The sequence below is a fragment of the Lathyrus oleraceus genome, chromosome 5 (assembly GCF_024323335.1).
Source record: "Lathyrus oleraceus cultivar Zhongwan6 chromosome 5, CAAS_Psat_ZW6_1.0, whole genome shotgun sequence".
In the NCBI taxonomy this organism is placed as follows: Eukaryota; Viridiplantae; Streptophyta; class Magnoliopsida; order Fabales; family Fabaceae; genus Lathyrus; species Lathyrus oleraceus.
In genome coordinates, this window is record NC_066583.1 from 525,166,273 (window position 1) to 525,192,944 (window position 26,672).

The 26,672-nt window shown below is 29.9% G+C and overlaps 7 non-coding genes across 7 annotated transcripts; all 7 read right to left on the reverse strand.

Annotated features, from left to right (window-relative positions):
- Window positions 1-4,368: 4,368 nt before the first annotated feature.
- TRNAC-GCA (transfer RNA cysteine (anticodon GCA)) lies at window positions 4,369-4,440 on the reverse strand. The gene has a single exon. It is a non-coding gene; the product is annotated as a tRNA-Cys (tRNA).
- Window positions 4,441-11,207: 6,767 nt separating this feature from the next.
- Window positions 11,208-11,279, reverse strand: TRNAC-GCA (transfer RNA cysteine (anticodon GCA)). Its single transcript has one exon. It is a non-coding gene; the product is annotated as a tRNA-Cys (tRNA).
- A 2,083-nt stretch (window positions 11,280-13,362) lies between these two features.
- TRNAC-GCA (transfer RNA cysteine (anticodon GCA)) lies at window positions 13,363-13,434 on the reverse strand. The gene has a single exon. It is a non-coding gene; the product is annotated as a tRNA-Cys (tRNA).
- Window positions 13,435-15,518: 2,084 nt separating this feature from the next.
- On the reverse strand, window positions 15,519-15,590 carry TRNAC-GCA (transfer RNA cysteine (anticodon GCA)). The gene has a single exon. It is a non-coding gene; the product is annotated as a tRNA-Cys (tRNA).
- A 4,910-nt stretch (window positions 15,591-20,500) lies between these two features.
- Window positions 20,501-20,572, reverse strand: TRNAR-GCG (transfer RNA arginine (anticodon GCG)). Its single transcript has one exon. It is a non-coding gene; the product is annotated as a tRNA-Arg (tRNA).
- A 2,813-nt stretch (window positions 20,573-23,385) lies between these two features.
- On the reverse strand, window positions 23,386-23,457 carry TRNAR-GCG (transfer RNA arginine (anticodon GCG)). Its single transcript has one exon. It is a non-coding gene; the product is annotated as a tRNA-Arg (tRNA).
- Window positions 23,458-26,256: 2,799 nt separating this feature from the next.
- Window positions 26,257-26,328, reverse strand: TRNAC-GCA (transfer RNA cysteine (anticodon GCA)). The gene has a single exon. It is a non-coding gene; the product is annotated as a tRNA-Cys (tRNA).
- Between the last annotated feature and the right edge of the window lie 344 nt (window positions 26,329-26,672).

The following is a 26,672-nucleotide window of genomic DNA, read 5'->3' on the forward strand; positions in this document are numbered from 1 at the left end:
ATATAAATATTATACCTAATATTTTTACATATGTGAAACTTCGATAACTGTTTATCCATAATCAATTATATGTAATCACCAGTCTATCCATGTAATAGTCTTTATGCTTAAATGATATCTAATTTCATACTAAAGTGCAACTACAAATACTTGAATAATAATGTCCTAATGCTTAAGGTGGACGCACAATTAAGTTATACTTAATGTTAAATTAAACATAAAAGTTACTCTAGGGATTTTATTACTTTGGAAAAATAAATTTAATAAAGAAGTGTCTTAATATTACTAATAGATAATACAATATAAATACCAATTTGTTATAAAATTATTGTCCCCTAGAGCTCACACTAACCCTATCTTGCAACTACCTTTGAATTTTCTATTGAGGATAAAATTAAAATGGAAGGGGATAACAAAAATATGGAAGATGTGACACATACGCATAAAACTTTGTATTCAAAATATATGGTTCAACATTCATATATTGAAATACATGTTTATCACATTTTATAAGACTCTTTGCACACAATATTTGTCTCATACTCGCAAATTCATGAAAATAAGCTGAAATATCATTTTTCATAATGAAGAATGAGTGAAAGTGGTTTCATGTCTCATATAAGGTAGGAATATGTTCCTTCCTAACAATTAATCATTTAGTTGATTACTTTTTTGAATAAAAATTATTTATTTCTAAAAGGTTACTTTGTTAGAAATAATTACACTTATGTGCAACGATGAATTTATTATTTTTTTTTACCGTGGGATAAAAAAGAGCTTCGGTATTTTAACTAAATAAGTTTTGATTATAATTAAAAAATTCATAAGTTATTTTATTAAATTTAAATAAAATTTAAATATATAGTATGGATGAATGTAAAAATATACACAAATTAATTGATATTAAGTATAAAACTATAAGATTTTCATGGGAAGCAATTGCAAGGACGAAGAAACAAAATAAATGGTTAATGTTGTTATGCTGGGAGAAAAGTATAATTATAATAAGAAGAACGAATTTAAGAATATAGTGAGATAATTCCAATGAAAATTTAAAGTGACAAAATTAAACTAGTGTAAACGTGTAATGTGTGGAATAAGAATACTTTAGTGTGTCCACGGGGATAAAAAGAAATTATAAAAATATTATTAAAGTAGAAATTGGTTTTCTTGATCTGTTTATAAAAATAATAAATTAATTCAATAGGGCCCAACCGGGTTCGAACCGGTGACTTCTTGATCTGCAGTCAAATGCTCAACCACGGAGCTAAGGACCCAATCGTGGGTTCGCTTGATATTTTAAAATAGATGAGCTGAATAAATGTTCGTGCACATGTTTTACATAGGTATTTATGTTCTTCTTAGATATTTGTTGGACCTAATAAATCTTTACCACATACCACACAATGAATTTATATTAAATTTCTAGGGAGTTTAAAACTGTTGAGGTATGAGATAAAGCAGATATAAAGATGCTGCATATCATGCATAAAATTTAGATTTTTAAAAAAAATATTGTCAACAATAATTTACTTAAGCACAAGAGTTCTGATTATATAACCACTTGCGTGGGCTGCCATGTTGAACAAGCCCATTTAAACACATTTTCCATTACGGTGTATCACATTCCATTAAATATATTGTACCTTATGGTGTACCATAGTTATCTAATTATCACAAGTGCATTGTAAGATTGCGCCATGGACTATACTTAACTTATTTTTTTTAAATCAATTTGTTATTATATGTTTTGTTTAGCGTAATCCCCTAATATTGTAAGTTATATATAATCAAATATTTAACATAATAAGTAGTGAATGCTATCTAGCAACATATTATCGCTATCAGAGTGAAAAAGTTTCATGTGATACTACAAAACCTTTCAGTGATAACGATTATGTGGGCAGTTTCCATTTACGCTAATGTATGAATTGTAAACAAGAGAGGGACTGTGTTACCCTTGTCTAGACACATAGGCAACCTTTAGACATTGTTCATGATTTGTAAGGTGAAAATTTTCATCTAAGTATCTTGTGTCATTCAGGATGATTTATGGTTACCCATCAAATCTTTGTATTGTCATCATATTACAAACATTGTATGAACGGAAATAAAGTACTCGACTCCAAATTTAGGGTCCATAAAGGTGTTAAGTCAAGGGGTGGTATACAACGTTATCAATAATAGAATAAGTTATGCCACTTACATATAACTTTAAGTATTATTCTCACTAATTGTCAGCCAAATATAAATATTATACCTAATATTTTTACATATGTGAAACTTCGATAACTGTTTATCCATAATCAATGATATGTAATCACCAGTCTATCCATGTAATAGTCTTTATGCTTAAATGATATCTAATTTCATACTAAAGTGCAACTACAAATACTTGAATAATAATGTCCTAATGCTTAAGGTGGACGCACAATTAAGTTATACTTAATGTTAAATTAAACATAAAAGTTACTCTAGGGATTTTATTACTTTGGAAAAATAAATTTAGAAAAGAAGTGTCTTAATATTACTAATAGATAACACAATATAAATACCAATTTGTTATAAAATTATTGTCCCCTAGAGCTCACACTAACCCTATCTTGCAACTACCTTTGAATTTTCTATTGAGGATAAAATTAAAATGGAAGGGGATAACAAAAATATGGAAGATGTGACACATACGCATAAAACTTTGTATTCAAAATATATGGTTCAACATTCATATATTGAAATACATGTTTATCACATTTTATAAGACTCTTTGCACACAATATTTGTCTCATACTCGCAAATTCATGAAAATAAGCTGAAATATCATTTTTCATAATGAAGAATGAGTGAAAGTGGTTTCATGTCTCATATAAGGTAGGAATATGTTCCTTCCTAACAATTAATCATTTAGTTGATTACTTTTTTGAATAAAAATTATTTATTTCTAAAAGGTTACTTTGTTAGAAATAATTACACTTATGTGCAACGATGAATTTATTATTTTTTTTTTACCGTGGGATAAAAAAGAGCTTCGGTATTTTAACTAAATAAGTTTTGATTATAATTAAAAAATTCATAAGTTATTTTATTAAATTTAAATAAAATTTAAATATATAGTATGGATGAATGTAAAAATATACATAAATTAATTGATATTAAGTATAAAACTATAAGATTTTCATGGGAAGCAATTGCAAGGACGAAGAAACAAAATAAATGGTTAATGTTGTTATGCTGGGAGAAGAGTATAATTATAATAAGAAGAACGAATTTAAGAATATAGTGAGATAATTCCAATGAAAATTTAAAGTGACAAAATTAAACTAGTGTAAACGTGTAATGTGTCGAATAAGAATACTTTAGTGTGTCCACGGGGATAAAAAGAAAATATAAAAATATTATTAAAGTAGAAATTGGTTTTCTTATGGGGGCTTACACCCCAGTGTGATTCTAGTAGATTCCCTAATTTATGGAAGATGTCACAAATAGGCATAAAACTTTGTATTCAAAATATATGGTTCAACATTCATATATTGAAATACATGTTTATCACATTTTATAAGACTCTTTGCACACAATATTTGTCTCATACTCGCAAATTCATGAAAATAAGCTGAAATATCATTTTTCATAATGAAGAATGAATGAAAGTGGTTTCATGTCTCATATAAGGTAGGAATATGTTCCTTCCTAACAATTAATCATTTAGTTGATTACTTTTTTGAATAAAAATTATTTATTTCTAAAAGGTTACTTTGTTAGAAATAATTACACTTATGTGCAACGATGAATTTATTTTTCTTTTTTACCGTGGGATAAAAAAGAGCTTCGGTATTTTAACTAAATAAGTTTTGATTATAATTAAAAAATTCAAAAGTTATTTTATTAAATTTAAATAAAATTTAAATATATAGTATGGATGAATGTAAAAATATACACAAATTAATTGATATTAAGTATAAAACTATAAGATTTTCATGGGAAGCAATTGCAAGGACGAAGAAACAAAATAAATGGTTAATGTTGTTATGCTGGGAGAAAAGTATAATTATAATAAGAAGAACGAATTTAAGAATATAGTGAGATAATTCCAATGAAAATTTAAAGTGACAAAATAAAACTAGTGTAAACGTGTAATGTGTCGAATAAGAATACTTTAGTGTGTCCACGGGGATAAAAAGAAAATATAAAAATATTATTAAAGTAGAAATTGGTTTTCTTATGGGGGCTTACACCCCCAGTGTGATTCTAGTAGATTCCCTAATTTTTAAAGTATTCATTTTATTAATAAAAATTATGTATTTCTAAAAGGGACAAATCAGGTTTGACTCAATTACTTCTTGAAGTGTTTTAAAAATAATAAATTATTTCAATAGGGCCCAACCGGGTTCAAACCGGTGACCTCTTGATCTGCAGTCAAATGCTCTACCACTGAGCTATGGACCCAATCGTTGTTTTACCTGATATTTTGAAATAGATGAGTTGAATAAATGTTCGTGCACATGTTTTACATAGGTATTTATGTTCTTCTTAGATATTTGTTGGACCAAATAAATCTTTACCACATACCACACAATGAATTTATATTAAATTTCTGGGGAGTTTAAAACTATTGAGGTATGAGATAAAACTATTAGAAGTAATTCATATTTTTTAGTTGTACTATTTTCTTAGCCCCTATGTTTGTTAGAGGGTATTTTAGGATTTTATCCTATTCTAGTAACCCTAGTTTTAGCTTATAAATAGGGTGACAATCATTGTAACTTTTATCTTATTTTGTAGTCGTCATTCTCTTAATAGAATATTTCCCTTCATCATTCATTCTACCTTTGCACCAACAATTGGTATCTAGAGCTCCGGTTCGGATTCATTGGGAAACACGAGAAACACGAGTGAACGTGAGGTCTTGTGTGTTTGATTTTGATTCTTAGATTCGTGTTGAATCTTGAACAAAATCTGATCAGAATTTTAATTCTGTGGGTTGGGAAACACTGTGTGAGAAATCTGAGTGTACTGTGCAAGGTAGAAAGATGAACGGAAACGGCAACATGAACACCAAACTTCCAATATTTGACGGTAAAAACTAGAATCGTTGGATGATCCAAATGCGTGTACTGTTCGGTGCTCAAGATGTTCTAGATCTTGTCACTGATGGTTATGTTCCGGTAGCAGCAGATGCGACGGATGAACAGAAAAATGCGCTGAAGGAAGTAAGGAAGAAGGATCAGAAAGCATTGTTCTTCATTCATCAATGTGTTGATGTAAATGTGTTTGAGAAGATTGCAGATTCAACGACAACAAAGGCTGCGTGGGACACACTGGTTAGATGTTATGGTGGTGACGCATCAGTGAAGAAGGTGAAGCTTCAGTCCTTGAGAAAGCAATATGAGAATCTCAACATGAAGAATAATGAGAAAGTTTATGAATACATCTCCAGAGTGATTCTGATCACTAATGAGATGAAAGCGTGTGGAGAAACTCTTTCTGAAGAAACAATCATGGAGAAGGTATTGAGATCCCTTACCTCTCAATTTGATTACATTGTGGTAGCAATAGAACATTCCAAAGATCTGAGCACCATGAGAATTGAAGAGCTGCAGAGCAGTCTAGAAGCGCAAGAGTTGCGTTTGACTGAGAGAAGTTCTGAAAGGGAAGTAGAGCAGCAGGCTCTGAAAGCAACTTCTGATAGGAGGTATCAGAAGCAGTCAGAAGCCAGGAGAAGATCTGATGGTGGTCAGAAGTCAGAAAGCTCAACCTCTGATAGACAAAAGAATGCTCAGAAGGGAAAAGAGAAGTATGAGAAGAAGAAGATCCAATGTTACTGTTGTAAGAAGTTTGGTCACTTTGCTAGAGACTGTTGGTCAAACAAGGAGAGAAAATCAGAAGAAGCAAATATAGCCAAAAGTTCTGATGACGAATCTGTGCTATTGATGGCCTCTGAATCTGATGATATGGATCTGATAGACTGGTGGTATATGGACACTGGTTGTTCAAATCATCTTACTGGAAACAAGAAATGGCTGGTTGACTTTGACTCTGAAAAGATGACAAAGATCAGATGTGCTGATGACAAATATCTTAATGCAGAAGGTATGGGAAATGTCAGAGTGATTCTGAACAATGGGAAAACAGCATTGATTCAGAACGTGTGGTATGTACCTGGCATCAGAAGCAATCTGATGAGTGTGGGACAATTAATTGAGAAAGGTTTTTCAGTTACCATGAAGGACAATCTTCTGAAGCTGTATGACTGCAATCAGAAGTTGATTATGGAGTCAGAACAGGGAAGGAATAGAACATTCAAGGTGAATGTCAGAACTACAGACTCAGAATGTCTTAGTGCAACAAGTGCTGAGAAGGAGAGTGAGCTATGGCACAGAAGATTTGGTCATTTGAATTTCAGAAGCTTAAAACATCTGAATTCAAAGAAGTTGGTACATGGAATTCCTGCAATTAAGAAGCCTGAAAAGTCATGCAAAGTTTGCATGGAAGGAAAACAACCACGATTGTCATTTGCGTCAGAAACTGCTCCAAGAGCAAAACATGCCTTGGGAGTTGTACATTCTGATGTGTGTGGTCCATTTCCAGTAGCATCGATTGAAGGGAATAAATACTTTGTGTTATTTGTTGATGAATTCACAAGAATGACATGGGTATCCCTTATTAAGTTTAAACACGAGGTGTTTGATGAATTCAAGAAGTTCAGAATGAAGGCTGAGAATCAGAGTGGTCAGAAGTTGAAGATTCTTAGAACTAACGGTGGAGGTGAGTATAACTCCAAAGAGTTCCAGAAGTTCTGTGAGGAGAATGGAATTGAGCATGAGGTTACTGCTCCTTATACCCCTCAACACAATGGTCTTGCTGAAAGAAGAAACCACACTTTGCTTGATATGGTGAGAAGCATCCTAAAGGAGAAGAAACTTCCTCAGAAGCTCTGGGGAGAAGCTATTGCCACTGCAACGTATGTACTCAACCGATGTCCTACGAAGAAGTTGAAGGAAATAGTTCTAATACAGAAGTGGAGTGGAGATAAGCAAAGTGTTAGTCATCTGAAGGTGTTTGGTTCTGTTTGCTATAAACATGTTCCAGAAGCCAGAAGACAAAAGCTGGATGATAGAAGCAAAGTGATGATTCTGATAGGGTACCACAGTACAGGTGCATACAAGCTCTATTGTCCAGAAACCAACAAAATTGAATTCAGCAGAGATGTGATTGTGAAGGAATCAGAATTTTGGAATTGGGATAAGTCTCAATCTGATTCTGATGTTAGAACTTCTGAAGAAAGGTCAGAGTTAAGAATTTCTGAAGTTGGAGTAAACTCTGACGTTGATTCTGATTCTGATAGTGATTCTGACTCTGAAGAAGACTCAGAAGATGAAGGTGACTCTGATGATCCAGACTCTGATGACCCAGACTCTGATGGTAATCCAGATTCTGGTGGCAATTCAGACTCTGGAAATATGCCAGCCCCTGAAGATGGTCAAAGCTCTGGAGGAAGTCAACCATCTGAAGCTAGAAACTCTGAAGCTCAAGACTCTGAACAAGTTCAGAGACCACAAAGAATCAGAAACATCCCCAGAAGATATGCAGAATTTGACATGCTGCAAGACACTGAAGTAGACTCTGAAGGAGAAGTTATTCAGTGTGCCATGTTAGTAGACTCTGAACCCATAAGTACAGAAGAGGCTCTTAAGCAGAAGCTCTGGCTGAAGGCCATGAAAGAAGAACTTGATGCTATAGAGAGAAACAAGACTTGGAAGCTGACAGAACTTCCAAAAGACAAGAAAGCCATCAGCGTCAGATGGGTTTTCAAGCAGAAGTTAAAGCCAGATGGTTCAATTGGCAAACATAAAGCAAGGTTGGTAGCCAAAGGATTTCTACAGAAACCTGGGCTGGATTACTCTGAAGTGTTTGCACCTGTAGCAAGACATGAAACAATCGGAATGGTGATTGCAATAGCTGCTAACAGGAATTGGCCTCTGATGCATTTAGATGTAAAATCTGCATTTCTGAACGGTCCATTAGAAGAAGAAGTTTACGTGTCACAACCTCCTGGATTTGTGAAAAAGAATCAGGAAGGGATGGTGTGCAGATTATACAAAGCTCTATATGGATTGAAACAAGCGCCCAGTGCTTGGAATCAGAAGATTGATTCATTTTTCAAAAAGCAAGGCTTTCAGAAATGTGAGATGGAGTACAGTGTCTATGTTCAACATACTTCTGAAGGAAATATGACTCTGGTATGTTTATATGTTGATGATATACTGCTGACTGGAAGTTCTGAACAAGAGATAGCCAAGTTCAAGAAAGTTCTGATGAATGAATTCGAAATGACTGATCTAGGCAAAATGACATACTTTCTAGGGATGAAGTTCAGATACTCTGAGAAAGGTATTATTTTGCATCAGCTCAAGTATGAATTAGAACTTCTGAAGAGATTTAATCTAAAGAATTGTAAGATTGCTGTCACACCTTCTGATACAAATCAGAAACTGGATTCTGACTCTGATGGAAAGGATGTGGACGCTACAACCTTCAAACAGTTGGTTGGTTCTCTGAGGTATTTGTGCAATACCAGACCTGATATTTGCTATTCAGTTGGGATGGTTAGTAGGTTCATGAGTAAACCTAAGTGGTCCCATTACCAAGCTGCTGTCAGGATTCTGAGGTATATAAAGGGAACTCTAAAGTATGGAGTATTATTTCCTTCTGGAAGAAAGGATGAGTCAGAACTTCTGAGTTATTCAGATTCTGATTGGTGTGGAGACAGAGTTGACAGAAGAAGTACGTCTGGGTACTTATTCAAATTTCTGGGAGGTCCCATTTCTTGGTGTTCCAAGAAGCAACCTGTTGTGGCGTTGTCAATTTATGAAGCTGAATACATTGCAGGTGCTGTTACTGCATGCCAAGCTGTGTGGATTCTGAATCTATTGCAGGATCTGAAGATTAAAGTAAACAAACCTCTGAAGCTGATGATTGACAACAAGTCTGTAATCAATCTTGCCAGAAACCCAGTGTTGCATGGGAGAAGCAAGCACATTGAGACCAAGTATCATTTTCTGAGACATCAAGTTCAGAGGGGAGTGTTAGAAGTTGTACACTGCAGCACTCAGAAACAGTTGGCAGATGTTCTGACGAAAGTTATCAAGACTGATCAATTTCTCAGATTAAGGGATGGAATTGGTGTTACAAGTTTTGATGGAATATGAATTAAGGGATGGTATTAGAAGTAATTCATATTTATTAGTTGTACTATTTTCTTAGCCCCTAAGTTTGTTAGAGGGTATTTTAGTATTTTATCCTATTCTAGTAACCCTAGTTTTAGCTTATAAATAGGGTGACAATCATTGTAACTTTTATCATTTTTATAGCCCTCATTCTCTTAATAGAATATTTCCGTTCATCATTCATTCTACCTTTGCACCAACAAAAACAGATATAAAGATGCTGCATATCATGCATAAAATTTAGATTTTTAAAAAAAATATTGTCAACAAAAATTTACTTAAGCACAAGAGTTCTGATTATATAACCACTTGCGTGGGCTGCCATGTTGAACAAGCCCATTTAAACACATATTCCATTACGGTGTATCACATTCCATTAAATATATTGTACCTTATGGTGTACCATAGTTATCTAATTATCACAAGTGCATTGTAAGATTGCGCCATGGACTATACTTAACTTATTTTTTTAAAATCAATTTGTTATTGTATGTTTTGTTTAGCATAATCCCCTAATATTGTAAGTTATATATAATCAAATATTTAACATAATAAGTAGTGAATGCTATCTAGCAACATATTATCGCTATCAGAGTGAAAAAGTTTCATGTGATACTACAAAACCTTTCAGTGATAATGATTTTGTGGACAGTTTCCATTTACGCTAATGTATGAATTGTAAACAAGAGAGAGACTGTGTTACCCTTGTCTAGACACATAGGCAACCTTTAGACATTGTTCATGATTTGTAAGGTGAAAATTTTCATCTAAGTATCTTGTGTCATTCAGGATGATTTATGGTTACCCATCAAATCTTTGTATTGTCATCATATTACAAACATTGTATGAACGGAAATAAAGTACTCGACTCCAAACTTAGGGTCCATAAAGGTGTCAAGTCAAGGGGTGGTATACACCGTTATCAATAATAGAATAAGTTATGCCACTTACATATAACTTTAAGTATTATTCTCACTAATTGTCAGCCAAATATAAATATTATACCTAATATTTTTACATATGTGAAACTTCGATAACTGTTTATCCATAATCAATGATATGTAATCACCAGTCTATCCATGTAATAGTCTTTATGCTTTAATGATATCTAATTTCATACTAAAGTGCGACTACAAATACTTGAATAATAATGTTCTAATGCTTAAGGTGGACGCACAATTAAGTTATACTTAAAGTTAAATTAATCATAAAAGTTACTATAGGGATTTTATTACTTTGGAAAAATAAATTTAATAAAGAAGTCTCTTAATATTACTAATAGATAATACAATATAAATACCAATTTGTTATAAAATTATTGTCCCCTAGAGCTCAAACTAACCCTATCTTGCAACTACCTTTGAATTTTCTATTGAGGATAAAATTAAAATGGAAGGGGATAACAAATTTATGGAAGATGTCACACATACGCATAAAACTTTGTATTCAAAATATATGGTTCAACATTCATATATTTAAATACATGTTTATCACATTTTATAAGACTCTTTGCACACAATATTTGTCTCATACTCGCAAATTCATGAAAATAAGCTGAAATATCATTTTTCCTAATGAAGAATGAGTGAAAGTGGTTTCATGTCTCATATAAGGTTGGAATATGTTCCTTCCTAACAATTAATCATTTAGTTGATTACTTTTTTGAATAAAAATTATTTATTTCTAAAAGGTTACTTTGTTAGAAATAATTACACTTATGTGGAACGATGAATTTATTTTTATTTTTTACCGTGGGATAAAAAAGAGCTTCGGTATTTGAACTAAATAAGTTTTGATTATAATTAAAAAATTCATAATTTATTTTATTAAATTTAAATAAAATTTAAATATATAGTATGGATGAATGTAAAAATATACACAAATTAATTGATATTAAGTATAAAACTATAAGATTAAGTGTAAAAATAATAAATTATTTCAATAGGGCCCAACTGGGTTCGTGTAAAAATAATAAATTATTTCAATAGGGCCCAACCGGGTTCGAACCGGTGACCTCTTGATCTGCAGTCAAATGCTCTACCACTGAGCTATGGACCCAATCATGGATTCGCTTGATATTTTGAAATAGATGAGTTGAATAAATGTTCGTGCACATGTTTTACATAGGTATTTATGTTCTTCTTAGATATTTGTTGGACCTAATAAATCTTTACCACATACCACACAATGAATTTATATTAAATTTCTAGGGTGTTTAAAACTATTGAGGTATGAGATAAAACAGATATAAAGATGTTGCATATCATGCATAAAATTTAGATTTTTAAAAAAAATATTGTCAACAATAATTTACTTAAGCACAAGAGTTCTGATTATATAACCACTTGCGTGGGCTGCCATGTGCAACAAGCCCATTTAAACAAATATTCCTTTACGGTGTATCACATTCCATTAAATATATTGTACCTTAAGGTGTACCATAGTTATCTAATTATCACAAGTGCATTGTAAGATTGCGCCATGGACTATACCTAACTTATTTTTTTTAAATCAATTTGTTATTGTATGTTTTGTTTAGCATAATCCCCTAATATTGTAAGTTATATTTAATCGAATATTTAACATAATAAGTAGTGAATGCTATCTAGCAACATATTATCGCTATCAGAGTGAAAAAGTTTCATGTGATACTACAAAACCTTTCAGTGATAACGATTATGTGGGCAGTTTCCATTTACGCTAATGTATGAATTGTAAACAATAGAGGGACTGTGTTACCCTTGTCTAGACACATAGGCAACCTTTAGACATTCTTCATGATTTGTAAGGTGAAAATTTTCATCTAAGTATCTTGTGTCATTCAGGATGATTTATGGTTACCCATCAAATCTTTGTATTGTCATCATATTACAAACATTGTATGAACGGAAATAAAGTACTCGACTCCAAATTTAGGGTCCATAAAGGTGTCAAGTCAAGGGGTGGTATACACCGTTATCAATAATAGAATAAGTTATGCCACTTACATATAACTTTAAGTATTATTCTCACTAATTGTCAGCCAAATATAAATATTATACCTAATATTTTTACATATGTGAAACTTCGATAACTGTTTATCTATAATCAATGATATGTAATCACCAGTCTTTCCATGTAATAGTCTTTATGCTTTAATGATATCTAATTTCATACTAATGTGCAACTACAAATACTTGAATAATAATGTTCTAATGCTTAAGGTGGACTCACAATTAAGTTATATTTAATGTTAAATCAAACATAAAAGTTACTCTAGGGATTTTATTACTTTGGAAAAATAAATTTAATAAAGAAGTGTCTTAATATTACTAATAGATTATACAATATAAATACCAATTTGTTATAAAATTATTGTCCCTTAGAGCTCACACTAACCCTATCTTGCAACTACCTTTGAATTTTCTATTGAGGATAAAATTAAAATGGAAGGGGATAACAAATTTATGGAAGATGTGACACATACGCATAAAACTTTGTATTCAAAATATATAGTTCAACATTCATATATTGAAATACATGTTTATCACATTTTATAAGACTCTTTGCGCACAATATTTGTCTCATACTCGCAAATTCATGAAAATAAGCTGAAATATCATTTTTCATAATGAAGAATGAGTGAAAGTGGTTTCATGTCTCATATAATGTAGGAATATGTTCCTTCATAACAATTAATCATTTAGTTGATTACTTTTTTGAATAAAAATTATTTATTTCTAAAAGGTTACTTTGTTAGAAATAATTACACTTATGTGCAACGATGATTTTTTTTTTTTACCGTGGGATAAAAAAGAGCTTCGGTATTTGAACTAAATAAGTTTTGATTATAATTAAAAAATTCATAAGTTATTTTATTAAATTTAAATAAAACATAAATATATAGTATGGATGAATGTAAAAATATACACAAATTAATTGATATTAAGTGTAAAACTATAAGAATTTCATGGGAAGCACGTGCAAGGACGAAGAAACAAAATAAATGGTTAATGTTGTTATGCTGGGAGAAGAGTATAATTATAATAAGAAGAACGAATTTAAGAATATAGTGAGATAATTCCAATGAAAATTTAAAGTGACAAAATTAAACTAGTGTAAACGTGTAATGTGTGGAATAAAAATAATAAATTATTTCAATAGGGCCCAACCGGGTTCAAACCGGTGACCTCTTGATCTGCAGTAAAATGCTCTACCACTGAGCTATGGACCCAATCGTGGGTTAGCTTGATATTTTGAAATAGATGAGTTGAATAAATGTTCGTGCACATGCTTTACATAGGTATTTATGTTCTTCTTAGATATTTGTTGGACCCTAATAAATCTTTACCACATACCACACAATGAATTTATATTAAATTTCTAGGGAGTTTAAAACTATTGAGGTATGAGATAAAACAGATATAAAGATGCTGCATATCATGCATAAAATTTAGATTTTTAAAAAAAATATTGTCAACAATAATTTACTTAAACACAAGAGTTCTGATTATATAACCACTTTCGTGGGCTGCCATGTTGAACAAGCCCATTTAGACACATATTCCATTACGGTGTATCACATTCCATTAAATATATTGTACCTTATGGTGTACCATAGTTATCTAATTATCACAAGTGCATTGTAAGATTGCGCCATGGACTATACTTAACTTATTTTTTTTAAATCAATTTGTTATTGTATGTTTTGTTTAGCATAATCCCCTAATATTGTAAGTTATATTTAATCGAATATTTAACATAATAAGTAGTGAATCCTATCTAGCAACATATTATCGCTATCAGAGTGAAAAAGTTTCATGTGATACTACAAAACCTTTCAGTGATAACGATTATGAGGGTAGTTTCCATTTACGCTAATGTATGAATTCTAAACAAGAGAGGGACTGTGTTACCCTTGTCTGGACACATAGGCAACCTTTAGACATTCTTCATGATTTGTAAGGTGAAAATTTTCATCTAAGTATCTTGTGTCATTCAGGATGATTTATGGTTACCCATCAAATCTTTGTATTGTCATCATATTACAAACATTGTATGAACGGAAATAAAGTACTCAACTCCAAATTTAGGGTCCATAAAGGTGTCAAGTCAAGGGGTGGTATACACCGTTATCAATAATAGAATAAGTTATGCCACTTACATATAACTTTAAGTATTATTCTCACTAATTGTCAGCCAAATATAAATATTATACCTAATATTTTTACATATGTGAAACTTCGATAACTGTTTATCTATAATCAATGATATGTAATCACCAGTCTTTCCATGTAATAGTCTTTATGCTTATATGATATCTAATTTCATACTAAAGTGCAACTACAAATACTTGAATAATAATGTTCTAATGCTTAAGGTGGACTCACAATTAAGTTATATTTAATGTTAAATCAAACATAAAAGTTACTCTAGGGATTTTATTACTTTGGAAAAATAAATTTAATAAAGAAGTGTCTTAATATTACTAATAGATTATACAATATAAATACCAATTTGTTATAAAATTATTGTCCCCTAGAGCTCACACTAACCCTATCTTGCAACTACCTTTGAATTTTCTATTGAGGATAAAATTAAAATGGAAGGGGATAACAAATTTATGGAAGATGTGACACATACGCATAAAACTTTGTATTCAAAATATATAGTTCAACATTCATATATTGAAATACATGTTTATCACATTTTATAAGACTCATTGCACACAATATTTGTCTCATACTCGCAAATTCATGAAAATAAGCTGAAATATCATTTTTCATAATGAAGAATGAGTGAAAGTGGTTTCATGTCTCATATAATGTAGGAATATGTTCCTTCATAACAATTAATCATTTAGTTGATTACTTTTTTGAATAAAAATTATTTATTTCTAATAGGTTACTTTGTTAGAAATAATTACACTTATGTGCAACGATGATTTTTTTTTTTTACCGTGGGATAAAAAAGAGCTTCGGTATTTGAACTAAATAAGTTTTGATTATAATTAAAAAATTCATAAGTTATTTTATTAAATTTAAATAAAACATAAATATATAGTATGGATGAATGTAAAAATATACACAAATTAATTGATATTAAGTATAAAACTATAAGAATTTCATGGGAAGCACGTGCAAGGACGAAGAAACAAAATAAATGGTTAATGTTGTTATGCTGGGAGAAGAGTATAATTATAATAAGAAGAACGAATTTAAGAATATAGTGAGATAATTCCAATGAAAATTTAAAGTGACAAAATTAAACTAGTGTAAACGTGTAATGTGTGGAATAAAAATAATAAATTATTTCAATAGGGCCCAACTGGGTTCAAACCGGTGACCTCTTGATCTGCAGTCAAATGCTCTACCACTGAGCTATGGACCCAATCGTGGATTCCCTTGATATTTTGAAATAGATGAGTTGAATAAATGTTCGTGCACATGTTTTACATAGGTATTTATGTTCTTCTTAGATATTTGTTGGACCTAATAAATCTTTACCACATACCACACAATGAATTCATATTAAATTTCTAGGGAGTTTAAAACTATTGAGGTATGAGATAAAACAGATATAAAGATGTTGCATATCATGCATAAAATTTAGATTTTTAAAAAAAATATTATCAACAATAATTTACTTAAGCACAAGAGTTCTGATTATATAACCACTTGCGTGGGCTGCCATGTTGAACAAGCCCATTTAAACAAATATTCCTTTACGGTGTATCACATTCCATTAAATATATTGTACCTTAAGGTGTACCATAGTTATCTAATTATCACAAGTGCATTGTAAGATTGCGCCATGGACTATACCTAACTTATTTTTTTTAAATCAATTTTATTATTGTATGTTTTGTTTAGCATAATCCCCTAATATTGTAAGTTATATTTAATCGAATATTTAACATAATAAGTAGTGAATGCTATCTAGCAACATATTATCGCTATCAGAGTGAAAAAGTTTCATGTGATACTACAAAACCTTTCAGTGATAACGATTATGTGGGAAGTTTCCATTTACGCTAATGTATGAATTGTAAACAATAGAGGGACTGTGTTACCCTTGTCTAGACACATAGGCAACCTTTAGACATTCTTCAATATTTGTAAGGTGAAAATTTTCATCTAAGTATCTTGTGTCATTCAGGATGATTTATGGTTACCCATCAAATCTTTGTATTGTCATCATATTACAAACATTGTATGAACGGAAATAAAGTACTCGACTCCAAATTTAGGGTCCATAAAGGTGTCAAGTCAAGGGGTGGTATACACCATTATAAATAATAGAATAAGTTATGCCACTTACATATAACTTTAAGTATTATTCTCACTAATTGTCAGCCAAATATAAATATTATACCAAATATTTTTACATATGTGAAACTTCGATAACTGTTTATCCATAATCAATGATATGTAATCACCAATCTATCCATGTAATAGTCTTTATGCTTAAATGATATCTAATTTCATACTAAAGTGAAACTACAAATACTTGAATAATAATGTCCTAATGCTTAAGGTGGACGCATAATTAAGTTATACTTAATGTTAAATTAAACATAAAAGTTACTCTAGGGATTTTATTACTTTGGAAAACTAAATTTAATAAAGAAGTGTCTTAATATTACTAATAGATAATACAATATAAATACCAATTTGTTATAAAATTATTGTCCCCTAGAGCTCACACTAACCCTATCTTGCAACTACCTTTGAATTTTCTATTGAGGATAAAATTAAAATGGAAGGGGATAACAAATTTATGGAAGATGTGACACATACGCATACAACTTTGTATTCAAAATATATAGTTCAACATTCATATATTGAAATACATGTTTATCACATTTTATAAGACTCTTTGCACACAATATTTGTCTCATACTCGCAAATTCATGAAAATAAGCTGAAATATCATTTTTCATAATGAAGAATGAGTGAAAGTGGTTTCATGTCTCATATAAGGTAGGAATATGTTCCTTCATAACAATTAATCATTTAGTTGATTACTTTTTTGAATAAAAATTATTTATTTCTAAAAGGTTACTTTGTTAGAAATAATTACACTTATGTGCAACGATGATTTTTTTTTTTTTTACCGTGGGATAAAAAAGAGCTTCGGTATTTGAACTAAATAAGTTTTGATTATAATTAAGAAATTCATAAGTTATTTTATTAAATTTAAATAAAACTTAAATATATAGTATGGATGAATGTAAAAATATACACAAATTAATTGATATTAAGTATAAAACTATAAGATTTTCATGGGAAGCAATTGCAAGGACGAAGAAACAAAATAAATGGTTAATGTTGTTATGCTGGGAGAAGAGTATAATTATAATAAGAAGAACGAATTTAAGAATATAGTGAGATAATTCCAATGAAAATTTAAAATAGGGCCCAATCGGATTCGAACCAGTGACCTCTTGATCCGCAGTCAAATGCTCTACAATTGAGCTATGGACCATGTCGTAGGTTTGCTTGATATTTTGAAATAGATGAGTTGAATAAATGTCCGTGCACATGTTTTACATAGGTATTTATGTTCTTCTTAGATATTTGTTGGACCTAATAAATCTTTACCACATACCACACAATGAATTTATATTAAATTTCTAGGGAGTTTAAAACTATTGAGGTATGAGATAAAACAGATATAAAGATGCTGCATATCATGCATAAAATTTAGATTTTTTAAAAAAATATTGTCAACAATAATTTACTTAAGCACAAGAGTTCTGATTATATAACCACTTACGTGGGCTGCCATGTTGAACAAGCCCATTTAAACACATATTCCATTACGGTGTATCACATTCCATTAAATATATTGTACCTTATGGTGTAACATAGTTATCTAGTTATCACAAGTGCATTGTAAGATTGCGCCATGGACTATACTTAACTTATTTTTTTTAAATCAATTTGTTATTGTATGTTTTGTTTAGCATAATCCCCTAATATTGTAAGTTATATTTAATCGAATATTTAACATAATAAGTAGTGAATGCTATCTAGCAACATATTATCGCTATCAGAGTGAAAACGTTTCATGTGATACTACAAAACCTTTCAGTGATAACGATTATGTGGGTAGTTTCCATTTACGCTAATGTATGAATTGTAAACAAGAGAGGGACTGTGTTACCCTTGTCTAGACACATAGGCAACCTTTAGACATTCTTCATGATTTGTAAGGTGAAAATTTTCATCTAAGTATCTTGTGTCATTCAGGATGATTTATGGTTACCCATCAAATATTTGTATTGTCATCATATTACAAACATTGTATGAACGGAAATAAAGTACTCGACTCCAAATTTAGGGTCCATAAAGGTGTCAAGCCAAGGGGTGGTATACACCGTTATCAATAATAGAATAAGTTATGCCACTTACATATAACTTTAAGTATTATTCTCACTAATTGTCAGCCAAATATAAATATTATACATAATATTTTTACATATGTGAAACTTCGATAACTCTTTATCCATAATCAATGATATGTAATCACCCGTCTATCCATGTAATAGTCTTTATGCTTAAATGATATCTAATTTCATACTAAAGTGCGACTACAAATACTTGAATAATAATGTTCTAATTCTTAAGGTGGACTCACAATTAAGTTATACTTAATGTTAAATTAAACATAAAAGTTACTCTAGGGATTTTATTACTTTGGAAAAATAAATTTAATAAAGAAGTCTCTTAATATTACTAATAGATAATACAATATAAATACCAATTTGTTATAAAATTATTGTCCCCCAGAGCTCACACTAACCCTATCTTGCAACTACCTTTGAATTTTCTCTTGAGGATAAAATTAAAATGGAAGGGGATAACAAATTTATGGAAGATGTGACACATACGCATAAAACTTTGTATTCAAAATATATGGTTCAACATTCATATATTGAAATACATGTTTATCACATTTTATAAGACTCTTTGCACACAATATTTGTCTCATACTCGCAAATTCATGAAAATAAGCTGAAATATAATTTTTCATAATGAAGAATGAGTGAAAGTGGTTTCATGTCTCATATAAGGTAGGAATATGTTCCTTCCTAACAATTAATCATTTAGTTGATTACTTTTTTGAATAAAAATTATTTATTTCTAAAAGGTTACTTTGTTAGAAATAATTACACTTATGTGCAACGATGAATTTATTATTTTTTTTACCGTGGGATAAAAAAGAGTTTCGGTATTTGAACTAAATAAGTTTTGATTATAATTAAAAAATTCATAAGTTATTTTATTAAATTTAAATAAAATTTAAATATATAGTATGGATGAATGTAAAAATATACACAAATTAATTGATATTAAGTATAAAACTATAAGATTTTCATGGGAGGCAATTGCAAGGAGGAAGAAACAAAATAAATGGTTAATGTTGTTATGCTGGGAGAAGAGTATAATTATAATAATAAGAAGAACGAATTTAAGAATATAGTGTGATAATTCAAATGAAAATTTAAAGTGACAAAATTGAACTAGTGTAAACGTGTAATGTGTGGAATAAGAATACTTTAGTGTGTCCACGGGGATAAAAAGAAAATATAATAATATTATTAAAGTAGAAATTGGTTTTCTTATGGGGGCTTACACCCTAGTGTGATTTTAGTAGATTCCCTAATTTTTAAAGTATTCATTTTATTAATAAAAATTATGTATTTCTAAAAGAGACAAATCAGGTTTGAGTCGATTACTTCTTGATCTGCTCTCAAATGCTCCATCACCTAGCTATGGACCCTATGATCGGTGTGCTTATAATTTTGAAATTATTTTTTTTCATATTATTTGTGGTGTATGTTTTACATATTTTACACAGGTATTTTAAGTTCTTCCTAGAGATCGATTGAAGCCTATATATTCATTACCACATGTGACACCATGGACACATCTTCAACTACCTTTGAAATTTTAATTGAGTTAAAACAAAAATGGTCAGAGATACGAGAGTTATTGAATATGTTGCTTATCATCAATATACATTTTGATTTTAAGTCATTCCTTAGAATTTATTATACTTATTTTTCACGTTTAATAAACTTTTACAGGACTCTTGGTATATTGAATTTGTCTCCTACTCAAAATTCATTCTAAGAACCAGAAAAAAAAACATTGCTTAAAATGAAAGGATGATTGAAAAATGGTTAATATATTTTAAAAGATAATAATGTTTAACTGAATAGTTTGACAACTTGGAACGAATGGAGACAAAATGATTGAAAAGAGTTTATAAAAATAATAAATTATTTCAATAGGGCCCAACCGGGTTCAAACCGGTGACCTCTTGATCCGCAGTCAAATGCTCTACAATTGAGCTATGGACCATGTCGTAGGTTTGCTTGATATTTTGAAATAGATGAGTTGAATAAATGTCCGTGCACATGTTTTACATAGGTATTTATGTTCTTCTTAGATATTTGTTGGACCTAATAAATCTTTACCACATACCACACAATGAATTTATATTAAATTTCTAGGGAGTTTAAAACTATTGAGGTATGAGATAAAACAGATATAAAGATGCTGCATATCATGCATAAAATTTAGATTTTTTAAAAAAATATTGTCAACAATAATTTACTTAAGCACAAGAGTTCTGATTATATAACCACTTACGTGGGCTGCCATGTTGAACAAGCCCATTTAAACACATATTCCATTACGGTGTATCACATTCCATTAAATATATTGTACCTTATGGTGTAACATAGTTATCTAGTTATCACAAGTGCATTGTAAGATTGCGCCATGGACTATACTTAACTTATTTTTTTTAAATCAATTTGTTATTGTATGTTTTGTTTAGCATAATCCCCTAATATTGTAAGTTATATTTAATCGAATATTTAACATAATAAGTAGTGAATGCTATCTAGCAACATATTATCGCTATCAGAGTGAAAACGTTTCATGTGATACTACAAAACCTTTCAGTGATAACGATTATGTGGGTAGTTTCCATTTACGCTAATGTATGAATTGTAAACAAGAGAGGGACTGTGTTACCCTTGTCTAGACACATAGGCAACCTTTAGACATTCTTCATGATTTGTAAGGTGAAAATTTTCATCTAAGTATCTTGTGTCATTCAGGATGATTTATGGTTACCCATCAAATATTTGTATTGTCATCATATTACAAACATTGTATGAACGGAAATAAAGTACTCGACTCCAAATTTAGGGTCCATAAAGGTGTCAAGCCAAGGGGTGGTATACACCGTTATCAATAATAGAATAAGTTATGCCACTTACATATAACTTTAAGTATTATTCTCACTAATTGTCAGCCAAATATAAATATTATACATAATATTTTTACATATGTGAAACTTCGATAACTCTTTATCCATAATCAATGATATGTAATCACCCGTCTATCCATGTAATAGTCTTTATGCTTAAATGATATCTAATTTCATACTAAAGTGCGACTACAAATACTTGAATAATAATGTTCTAATTCTTAAGGTGGACTCACAATTAAGTTATACTTAATGTTAAATTAAACATAAAAGTTACTCTAGGGATTTTATTACTTTGGAAAAATAAATTTAATAAAGAAGTCTCTTAATATTACTAATAGATAATACAATATAAATACCAATTTGTTATAAAATTATTGTCCCCCAGAGCTCACACTAACCCTATCTTGCAACTACCTTTGAATTTTCTCTTGAGGATAAAATTAAAATGGAAGGGGATAACAAATTTATGGAAGATGTGACACATACGCATAAAACTTTGTATTCAAAATATATGGTTCAACATTCATATATTGAAATACATGTTTATCACATTTTATAAGACTCTTTGCACACAATATTTGTCTCATACTCGCAAATTCATGAAAATAAGCTGAAATATAATTTTTCATAATGAAGAATGAGTGAAAGTGGTTTCATGTCTCATATAAGGTAGGAATATGTTCCTTCCTAACAATTAATCATTTAGTTGATTACTTTTTTGAATAAAAATTATTTATTTCTAAAAGGTTACTTTGTTAGAAATAATTACACTTATGTGCAACGATGAATTTATTATTTTTTTTACCGTGGGATAAAAAAGAGTTTCGGTATTTGAACTAAATAAGTTTTGATTATAATTAAAAAATTCATAAGTTATTTTATTAAATTTAAATAAAATTTAAATATATAGTATGGATGAATGTAAAAATATACACAAATTAATTGATATTAAGTATAAAACTATAAGATTTTCATGGGAGGCAATTGCAAGGAGGAAGAAACAAAATAAATGGTTAATGTTGTTATGCTGGGAGAAGAGTATAATTATAATAATAAGAAGAACGAATTTAAGAATATAGTGTGATAATTCAAATGAAAATTTAAAGTGACAAAATTGAACTAGTGTAAACGTGTAATGTGTGGAATAAGAATACTTTAGTGTGTCCACGGGGATAAAAAGAAAATATAATAATATTATTAAAGTAGAAATTGGTTTTCTTATGGGGGCTTACACCCTAGTGTGATTTTAGTAGATTCCCTAATTTTTAAAGTATTCATTTTATTAATAAAAATTATGTATTTCTAAAAGAGACAAATCAGGTTTGAGTCTATTACTTCTTGATCTGCTCTCAAATGCTCCATCACCTAGCTATGGACCCTATGATCGGTGTGCTTATAATTTTGAAATTATTTTTTTTCATATTATTTGTGGTGTATGTTTTACATATTTTACACAGGTATTTTAAGTTCTTCCTAGAGATCGATTGAAGCCTATATATTCATTACCACATGTGACACCATGGACACATCTTCAACTACCTTTGAAATTTTAATTGAGTTAAAACAAAAATGGTCAGAGATACGAGAGTTATTGAATATGTTGCTTATCATCAATATACATTTTGATTTTAAGTCATTCCTTAGAATTTATTATACTTATTTTTCACGTTTAATAAACTTTTACAGGACTCTTGGTATATTGAATTTGTCTCCTACTCAAAATTCATTCTAAGAACCAGAAAAAAAAACATTGCTTAAAATGAAAGGATGATTGAAAAATGGTTAATATATTTTAAAAGATAATAATGTTTAACTGAATAGTTTGACAACTTGGAACGAATGGAAACAAAATGATTGAAAAGAGTTTATAAAAATAATAAATTATTTCAATAGGGCCCAACCGGGTTCAAACCGGTGACCTCTTGATCCGCAGTCAAATGCTCTACAATTGAGCTATGGACCATGTCGTAGGTTTGCTTGATATTTTGAAATAGATGAGTTGAATAAATGTCCGTGCACATGTTTTACATAGGTATTTATGTTCTTCTTAGATATTTGTTGGACCTAATAAATCTTTACCACATACCACACAATGAATTTATATTAAATTTCTAGGGAGTTTAAAACTATTGAGGTATGAGATAAAACAGATATAAAGATGCTGCATATCATGCATAAAATTTAGATTTTTTAAAAAAATATTGTCAACAATAATTTACTTAAGCACAAGAGTTCTGATTATATAACCACTTACGTGGGCTGCCATGTTGAACAAGCCCATTTAAACACATATTCCATTACGGTGTATCACATTCCATTAAATATATTGTACCTTATGGTGTAACATAGTTATCTAGTTATCACAAGTGCATTGTAAGATTGCGCCATGGACTATACTTAACTTATTTTTTTTAAATCAATTTGTTATTGTATGTTTTGTTTAGCATAATCCCCTAATATTGTAAGTTATATTTAATCGAATATTTAACATAATAAGTAGTGAATGCTATCTAGCAACATATTATCGCTATCAGAGTGAAAACGTTTCATGTGATACTACAAAACCTTTCAGTGATAACGATTATGAGGGTAGTTTCCATTTACGCTAATGTATGAATTCTAAACAAGAGAGGGACTGTGTTACCCTTGTCTAGACACATAGGCAACCTTTAGACATTCTTCATGATTTGTAAGGTGAAAATTTTCATCTAAGTATCTTGTGTCATTCAGGATGATTTATGGTTACCCATCAAATATTTGTATTGTCATCATATTACAAACATTGTATGAACGGAAATAAAGTACTCGACTCCAAATTTAGGGTCCATAAAGGTGTCAAGCCAAGGGGTGGTATACACCGTTATCAATAATAGAATAAGTTATGCCACTTACATATAACTTTAAGTATTATTCTCACTAATTGTCAGCCAAATATAAATATTATACATAATATTTTTACATATGTGAAACTTCGATAACTCTTTATCCATAATCAATGATATGTAATCACCCGTCTATCCATGTAATAGTCTTTATGCTTAAATGATATCTAATTTCATACTAAAGTGCGACTACAAATACTTGAATAATAATGTTCTAATTCTTAAGGTGGACTCACAATTAAGTTATACTTAATGTTAAATTAAACATAAAAGTTACTCTAGGGATTTTATTACTTTGGAAAAATAAATTTAATAAAGAAGTCTCTTAATATTACTAATAGATAATACAATATAAATACCAATTTGTTATAAAATTATTGTCCCCCAGAGCTCACACTAACCCTATCTTGCAACTACCTTTGAATTTTCTCTTGAGGATAAAATTAAAATGGAAGGGGATAACAAATTTATGGAAGATGTGACACATACGCATAAAACTTTGTATTCAAAATATATGGTTCAACATTCATATATTGAAATACATGTTTATCACATTTTATAAGACTCTTTGCACACAATATTTGTCTCATACTCGGAAATTCATGAAAATAAGCTGAAATATAATTTTTCATAATGAAGAATGAGTGAAAGTGGTTTCATGTCTCATATAAGGTAGGAATATGTTCCTTCCTAACAATTAATCATTTAGTTGATTACTTTTTTGAATAAAAATTATTTATTTCTAAAAGGTTACTTTGTTAGTAATAATTACACTTATGTGCAACGATGAATTTATTATTTTTTTTACCGTGGGATAAAAAAGAGTTTCGGTATTTGAACTAAATAAGTTTTGATTATAATTAAAAAATTCATAAGTTATTTTATTAAATTTAAATAAAATTTAAATATATAGTATGGATGAATGTAAAAATATACACAAATTAATTGATATTAAATATAAAACTATAAGATTTTCATGGGAAGCAATTGCAAGGAGGAAGAAACAAAATAAATGGTTAATGTTGTTATGCTGGGAGAAGAGTATAATTATAATAATAAGAAGAACGAATTTAAGAATATAGTGTGATAATTCAAATGAAAATTTAAAGTGACAAAATTGAACTAGTGCAAACGTGTAATGTGTGGAATAAGAATACTTTAGTGTGTCCACGGGGATAAAAAGAAAATATAATAATATTATTAAAGTAGAAATTGGTTTTCTTATGGGGGCTTACACCTTAGTGTGATTTTAGTAGATTCCCTAATTTTTAAAGTATTCATTTTATTAATAAAAATTATGTATTACTAAAAGAGACAAATCAGGTTTGAGTCGATTACTTCTTGATCTGCTCTCAAATGCTCCATCACCTAGCTATGGACCCTATGATCGGTGTGCTTATAATTTTGAAATTATTTTTTTTCATATTATTTGTGGTGTATGTTTTACATATTTTACACAGGTATTTTAAGTTCTTCCTAGAGATCGATTGAAGCCTATATATTCATTACCACATGTGACACCATGGACACATCTTCAACTACCTTTGAAATTTTAATTGAGTTAAAACAAAAATGGTCAGAGATACGAGAGTTATTGAATATGTTGCTTATCATCAATATACATTTTGATTTTAAGTCATTCCTTAGAATTTATTATACTTATTTTTCAGGTTTAATAAACTTTTACAGGACTCTTGGTATATTGAATTTGTCTCCTACTCAAAATTCATTCTAAGAACCAGAAAAAAAACATTGCTTGATTGAAAAATGGTTAATATATTTTAAAAGATAATAATGTTTAACTGAATAGTTTGACAACTTGGAACGAATGGAGACAAAATGATTGAAAAGAGTTTATAAAAATAATAAATTATTTCAATAGGGCCCAACCGGGTTCAAACCGGTGACCTCTTGATCTGCAGTAAAATGCTCTACCACTGAGCTATGGACCCAATCGTGGGTTAGCTTGATATTTTGAAATAGATGAGTTGAATAAATGTTCGTGCACATGTTTTACATAGGTATTTATGTTCTTCTTAGATATTTGTTGGACCCTAATAAATCTTTACCACATACCACACAATGAATTTATATTAAATTTCTAGGGAGTTTAAAACTATTGAGGTATGAGATAAAACAGATATAAAGATGCTGCATATCATGCATAAAATTTAGATTTTTAAAAAAAATATTGTCAACAATAATTTACTTAAACACAAGAGTTCTGATTATATAACCACTTTCGTGGGCTGCCATGTTGAACAAGCCCATTTAGACACATATTCCATTATGGTGT